This window comes from Leuciscus leuciscus, assembly GCF_965113295.1.
Source record: "Leuciscus leuciscus genome assembly, chromosome: 9".
Classification (NCBI taxonomy): domain Eukaryota; kingdom Metazoa; phylum Chordata; class Actinopteri; order Cypriniformes; family Leuciscidae; genus Leuciscus; species Leuciscus leuciscus.
The window spans coordinates 35,392,452-35,400,174 of NC_138733.1; positions in this window are offsets into that span (position 1 = coordinate 35,392,452).

The window sequence follows — 7,723 nt, forward strand, 5'->3', positions numbered from 1 at the left end:
CGAGAGGTCTCTCGTATTGCGTAAGGCTTAGCTTACGCTATGGGAACCCCCTTCAAAACGCAGTACGTGCTTAACTTCGCTCCATACAGTAGCCCAAGGCAAGATGCCTGAGGCTTCTAGAAGAGTAAAGTATGAACCCAATAAAAGCTATTCTGTGACGGGCTTCGTATAGGGAAAAACAAGGAATGGGTCTAATGAGGGTCAAACCTTTATTGTGTATACACTCACCTAAATGATTATTAGGAACACCATACTAATACTGTGTTTGACCCCCGTTCGCCTTCAGAACTGCTTTAATTCTACGTGGCATTGATTCAACAAGGTGCTGAAAACATTCTTTAGAAATGTTGGCCCATATTGATAGGATAGCATCTTGCAGTTGATGGAGATTTGTGGGATGCACATCCAGGGCACGAAGCTCCCGTTCCACCACATCCCAAAGATGCTCTATTGGGTTGAGATCTGGTGACTGTGGGGGCCATTTTAGTACAGTGAACTCATTGTCATGTTCAAGAAACCAATTTGAAATGATTCGAGCTTTGTGACATGGTGCATTATCCTGCTGGAAGTAGCCATCAGAGGATGGGTACATGGTGGTCATAAAGGGATGGACATGGTCAGAAACAATGCTCAGGTAGGCCGTGGCATTTAAACAATGCCCAATTGGCACTAAAGTGTGCCAAGAAAACATCCCCCACACCATTACACCACCACCACCAGCCTGCACAGTGGTAACAAGGCATGATGGATCCATGTTCTCATTCTGTTTACGCCAAATTCTGACTCTACCATCTGAATGTCTCAACAGAAATCGAGACTCATCAGACCAGGCAACATTTTTCCAGTCTTCAACTATCCAATTTTGGTGAGCTCGTGCAAATTGTAGCTTCTTTTTCCTATTTGTAGTGGAGATGAGTGGTACCCGGTGGGGTCTTCTGCTGTTGTAGCCCATCCGTCTCAAGGTTGTGCATGTTGTGGCTTCACAAATGCTTTGCTGCATACCCCGTTTGTAACGAGTGGTTATTTCAGTTAAAGTTGCTCTTCTATCAGCTTGAATCAGTCGGCCCATTCTCCTCTGACCTCTAGCATCAACAAGGCATTTTCGCCCACAGGACTGCCGCATACTGGAGGTTTTTCCCTTTTCACACCATTCTTTGTAAACCCTAGAAATGTTTGTGCGTGAAAATCCCAGTAACTGAGCAGATTGTGAAATACTGAGCAAATTTGAGCCCGTCTGGCACCAACAACCATGCCACGCTCAAAATTGCTTAAATCACCTTTCTTTCCCATTCTGACATTCAGTTTGGAGTTCAGGAGATTGTCTTGACCAGGACCACACCCCTAAATGCATTGAAGCAACTGCCATGTGATTGGTTGATTAGATAATTGCATTAATGAGAAATTGAACAGCTGTTCCTAATAATCCTTTAGGTGAGTGTATATGAGAACTGTAGTTCGAATTTAACCAGGACCGGATATGTATCGGGCCCTAAGGCTCAGGGGGTTTGTGTGCTTACACATTTTGTATTTAAAGAACCCTCGCTTGCAAAGCGGGAACTTCCAGGTTATAAAACCTCATAAATTTGGAGAGCGAGGCCCAGCGTCCCGCCACACAGATATCTTCCATGGGTATTCCACTTGACCAAGTACAAGACGAGGCCATACCTCTCGTGGAATGAGCTCTGATGCCTAAGGGTGTAATGAAGGCCCTTAGACTCATAAGCCAGCGCGATGGCATCAACTATCCAGCTACTCTCATCTCTAGACAGTTTACATGTAGGCGCTTCTCCGGGCTTGACCATAGGCCCAAGGTTATAATCGTTAACGAAAAAACGAAAACTAGATGGGAAAAAACATTGTCGTTAACTGAAATAAAAATTAAAACGAGGCAGTACAAAAAAAACGATAACTAACTAAAACTGTAATGTGTGTTTGGCAAAACTAACTAAAATAAAATAAAATTATAGAGTAAATGTCCTTAGTTTTCGTCTTTGTCAAGGTCTTTCATTTTTTAACGCTATTTAAAACACGCAGCGTATTCGTTCAGCTGCATTTCCTTTCCCTTATCTCCTATCTTATTTTCCTATTATTTCCTATTATTTCTTATTTCATATCTCCCTCCGTCTCTCTGTCACTCATGCGTCTCTCACAGCCCCTCCCCTCCGTGCACACCGCGTCTCCATGAGAACGAGTGTTCCTTCGACGTTGAAAGCAAGTTCGTGAAAGGTTGGTATCTCTATCTCATGAACACCTTTACACAATCACACATTAAAAAGTAGTATAAAAATATTTTAAATTCTGAATATAATTTTGTCAGTGTGTTAATGTCGACCCGAGAAGCGATTGCGCCTTCTTTAGAAAGTTAACTAGTCGCAAGTTTGAGGTAAAATGCACTTTGTGGTTGTGGTTGTCGATGTCAAAACACTATAAGCTGTGATTCAAATATTAAATAATGTTATGTCATTTTTTTTACTTTTACACTGAATGTTTGCTGCTTCAATCCAGATGAGTAGGCTATTGACTGTATAGGGTAAATTTAGTATAGGGTGTGAAAATTGTACAGCTATGGTATTTGTATAGGGTGTGAATTCTGTATAGAAGATGTGTAGATTTCTGGTACGGTGTGTGGATTTTGTAAGAGGTAAAGGAATTTCAATGGGGTGTGAATTTTTTCTAAAATTGTATGATGTTTTTGTTGAGTTATTATTACACAATACTTTTTCTGACCTTTTTGAATCTTGCCCCTGACAAATAACCTAAATTACAAAAAAAAAATACTAAAACTAACACTAAACTAATAAAAACTAAACGAAAACTAAGCATTTTCAAAAAATAAAAAAATAAACTAAGCTAGCAAACCCACTTTAAACAACTAATTAAAACTAAACTGAATTTGAAAACAAAAAGTCAAAACGAAATAAAAATGAAAACTAATGAAAAATGCAAAACTATAATAACCCTGCATAGGTCAGAGACGGGCCTGCCCTCATAAAGGGCCCCCCAACCTAGGTTGGAGACGTCTGTCGAGATCACTTTTCTCCTTGAAACCACACCCATATTCACGCCTGACTGACACCAGTCGGCTGCTTTCCAGGGAGCCAGGGCTTTGATACAGCCGTGGTTCGCTCTGATTTGTAAGTGGCCAAATTGCCACGTGTGAGCCAGTACTCACTTTTAGCCAGCGCTGGAGAGGACACGTGCAGTAGTCCGAGCTGGAGTACTGATGATGCTGAGGCAATGAGACCCAACATCCTCTGAAATCTCTTGAGAGGCGCGCAAGCGCCTGCTCTGAAAGATGCCGCAAGGTGTTGAATGGTGAGCGCGCGCTCTGACGTAAGGTGTGCTTTCATTTGTATAGAGTCTATCACTGTACCCAGGAAAGTAATACTCTGGCTGGGAGACAGTGTGCTCTTGGAAGCATTTATCCTTAGACCCAGGCATTGTAAATGGCCAGGATCTGTGAGTTATCAGTTGTTCCTCCGATTGTGCTAAAATCAGCCAATCGTCGAGATAGTTTAACACTCGCACTCCCTGCTGTCTCAGGGGGGAGAGTGCTGTGTCCATGCACTTCGTAAATGTACGAGGTGCCAGTGATAGGCCGAACGGTAGTACTGTGTACTGGTAAGTACCCTCGAAGGCGAATCTCAGGAATGGCCTGTGATGGGGCGATATTTGGATGTGAAAATAAACATCTTTAAGATCCACTGAGAAAAAAACAATCCCCTGGTTGAATTTGCGCAAGGATATGTCTGGTTGTCAGCATCCTGAACGGGCGGATCATAAGCACTTTGTTCAGGTGTCTGAGGTCTAGGATGGGCCTGAGGTCGCCATCCTTTTTCAGAACGAGGAAGTAGCGACTGTAAAAGCCCAACTTGCTTTGTGAAAGAGGAACTGGTTTGACAGCTCCCTTTTCTAACACACAGCAAAAACTCCAGTGTTAAATTAACACTCTTGGGAGTATATATGAGACCACACTTGTAGAGTGTAAAGTGTTAAAATATGAGTGTTAAATTAACACTCAAGAGTGTTAAAGTTAATGAGATAATTAAGTGATTAATTGAGTGATGATTGATCATTACTGAAGACACCTGATGTTAACAAGCAGAATCACTGATGGAGAAAATCACAAATTGTAAGCCACCGTTATGGTGATGGGTGTTTGCTTTAGTTGGGTTCTTGACCCTTACATGTTTACTTTAAATTTTGCTTGTCTGCTGTTATTGATTTATAACAGTCAGATGAACAAAGAAAAAATGTGATCTGATGGTGTTGGTTATGTTTTGACATAATCATGTTGTGATCTGAAAAACTAAACTTATTGAGATAGTTTGGATTTGTTAATTACAGCAGCTCTGTGATTCTACAGCATATGATTTTCAGTATTTTTCATGTAATCCAAAATATTTAATAAACATTGTTCTGATCAAAAGACTTTCAAATTAATTAATTAATTTAGAAACACAGACATCAATAATCAGCCTGTGAATCTCAACCATAGACATGTATAGAAAGGCTAGATGGCTCAAGGCGGAGTCAGCTGTGTCGTCACTTGGCGGCCATCTTAGGTCAGGAGACTGCGCTGCTGCTCCCTGCTGCTGTGGACGGAAGGTGAGTGACATACGCCAACTAAAATGCTCGTAACTTGCTGAATTCTTGACGGATTTACAAACGGTTTGGTTTATTACAAACCTTATTAACGTGGCTATGATTTGTGCTGATGCCGTTTGTGGCTATAATTTTTCACAAGTATGCAGTTAAATAGCCGCATCCCTGACGTTTATGACACACCAAGCCGTTTGAAAATCGGTTGAAAATTGAGCAAAATATAGTTATATCAGCACTACATGCACAATAGACTTTAATGTTATAACTGGACGAGCGGTCCTGTCCTAAGATGGCCGCCGTGTGACGTCGTCGGGTCCCATTGGCTCTCAGCGCCAGTAAGCTATCTAGCCTTTCTATACATGTCTATGATCTCAACAATGGTGACAATAATAAAGCATGTTGCAGTGGCTGCCACCAATCACAACTCATTAATGGCTCCCATCATGCATTGCGGTATGAATAAATTATGATCTGAATTGTCTATGTAATTTACTTTTCCTATTTGAATATTCTGCTCGTCACCATTGTTGAGATGCATAGACTGAATCTTGATGTCTTTGTGTGCCTAAAAGAAAGTTTTTTTTTTTTTAAACAACTTTTAAGAAGTCCTTTGTATTATATCTAAAATTCTGGATATTTATGCAGAATCACAGTTATGCTGTAACCAACAACATAAATCTAAGTCAGAAATATGAATTCAGTGATCAAGTTCAAATGACGATTGTCATAATATAACCAACACCATCAGATCACTTTTTTTCTTTGTTCATCTGGCAGTTATAACTCAGATACAACAGCCAAACAATATCTAAAGTTGATAATATAAGGGTCAAGAGCCCAACTAAAGCAAACAATAATCACCATAACTGTGGCTTACAATTTGTGATTTTCTCCTTCAGTGATTCTGCTTGTTAACATCAGGTGTCTTCAATAATGATCAATCATCACTCAATTAATCACTTAATTATCTCATTAACTTTAACACTCTTGAGTGTTAATTTAACACTCATATTTTAACACTTTACACTCTACAAGTGTGGTCTCATATATACTCCCAGGAGTGTTAATTTAACACTGGAGTTTTTGCTGTGCAGTTTCGACACTTCGGTGTGAAGGATGTGCGCCAAATCTCTTCTCACTGTTGTTTCGACCACGGCTCGAAAGTGCAGGGGTCTGCGAGCAAACTGTAGCGAGTAGCTTTGCTGAAAGCTTGTCAACGGCGGTGAAGGCTTCTATCCAGAGATCAGCGAAGTGGAGAGTTCGCTGAAGGAGATAAAATTGAAAGAGTTCCTTGGCAGAATGAGTGCTTATATAGCCATAAGCCATGCCCATTCTGGCGGGCTCTGACGTGCTAGGGCGCGAAGCAGCCTGATTGGTTCGCGCGTCTGAGCCGCCTCGCCATAGGTTCGTGCAGTTACCACAGCACAGCCAATGACCGCACTAGTCGCTCATCTGTGTATGCTGTGCAGCTGCACTGCGTTTAAAAAATTTGGCTTCAATAATCTTGAGAAAAAGGAGTTTTCCCATAGCGTAAGCTAAGCCTTACGCAATACGAGAGACCTCTCGAAAGGGAACTGGACTAACCAGGGGACCGATCTCGTTGCACAGTAAATGCTCTTTTTATTGTATGAAATCGCTCTCAATCAAAAGGAGACGCAGCCTTTCGACAGACCCTCCAATCATCACGCAGAAGCCCAGAGTCCAGGTAAGCCCACTCCTCATTCACCCCCAGAGACGCTGAGCTTCCGTGGGCGGGACATAATCGCAGCATTTATCCAATGACCGTCTAGTTTCGAAGCACTGAAAAAAACTGTTCAAAGCAGCCCCATTGAAGTCAATGGAAGCTGGGCTTCAATAGGGAAATGCACTGTGACGCTACGGGAATGTATGAGAAGGAATTGGGGGCCGGCCGACATGCGATATGTAACTGATTCTGAACGAACTCGTCTTTGAGATGAACGTTTTCGAACGCATTTTTAGTCAATAAAATGTTAATACAATAGTACATATTTGACCATTCATTTTTTGACATTATAGGGGAAGTTCCCTTGCAGTCTTAAAGAAATCGCCACTGCTGGGCAGAGAACAGTCTAAACAAACACGCAGACAATTTGAAGTGTATTATCTCTTTTGCTATCATAAACAAACAAAAAAATTCCATTTGAATATAATCACTCTTGAGATCTAATTATAATATTATAATATTATAATATTGCACCATTTCAGCATAGAAGTACATTGAAGTACATTGAGGCTCCAATGGATTAATGACCAGAAACAAACATGTTTACCACTGATGTATGCCATCTTTACTGTTAAGGTTGTGGATTAGGCTTAGTTGTAGGTCAGAAGAAACAATTGAAAATGTGGGTCTCACTGTGGCAATTCAAATATCTTGCCACAATACCACAACAATATTTAACCCTTGTGCTGTGTTGAACACCCGTGGTGTTACCGGTTAAACATTTTTCCTGTAGGGTTGAAAGGGTTAACAGTGTAAGATAAAAAGACACACTCACGAACTGTATTTTAACAGTAATAAACTGTAAGTTATAAAACAGGTACATACTGGCAACACTGTTGCCAGTACTTCACTGTAAAATTTGTGCTGAAGAGTAGAGCCTGTGCTTCAGTCAAGGAGAAGATCTACAAACATTGATTGTAGACTTAAAAATCATCATGCTTTCCCCCGTTATGGTTGAATCACGGAAGCTACACCAGTTACTTTGCCAAGAGATTTATTATTTATACATTTGTCAGACATACGAGAGACACAGGCATATAAGAATAAGGCTACGTGAGAGGTTGTAGACCTGAGTTGTATTAACTTTGTATGAAGTCAGTTGTATGAAGTTTAAAATGCATGAGTTAGACTATAGATTGCATGGACACATGTTTAAGGAACATATTTTAGACACAAGGAGGGTAGCTGGAAAGTTATATATTCTGCTTAGAGGTATGTGTGCAATGCCACGTTCACTGAGCAGAGACTTCCAATGATGATGATACTTCAAATGTGTACAGTTGGTATGCTCTTTGCAAGAAAAGGAATGTTTCAACTGATGCAAATGTACCATTTGTATACCACTAATGTATATACAGAGGGATAGTGGATTAT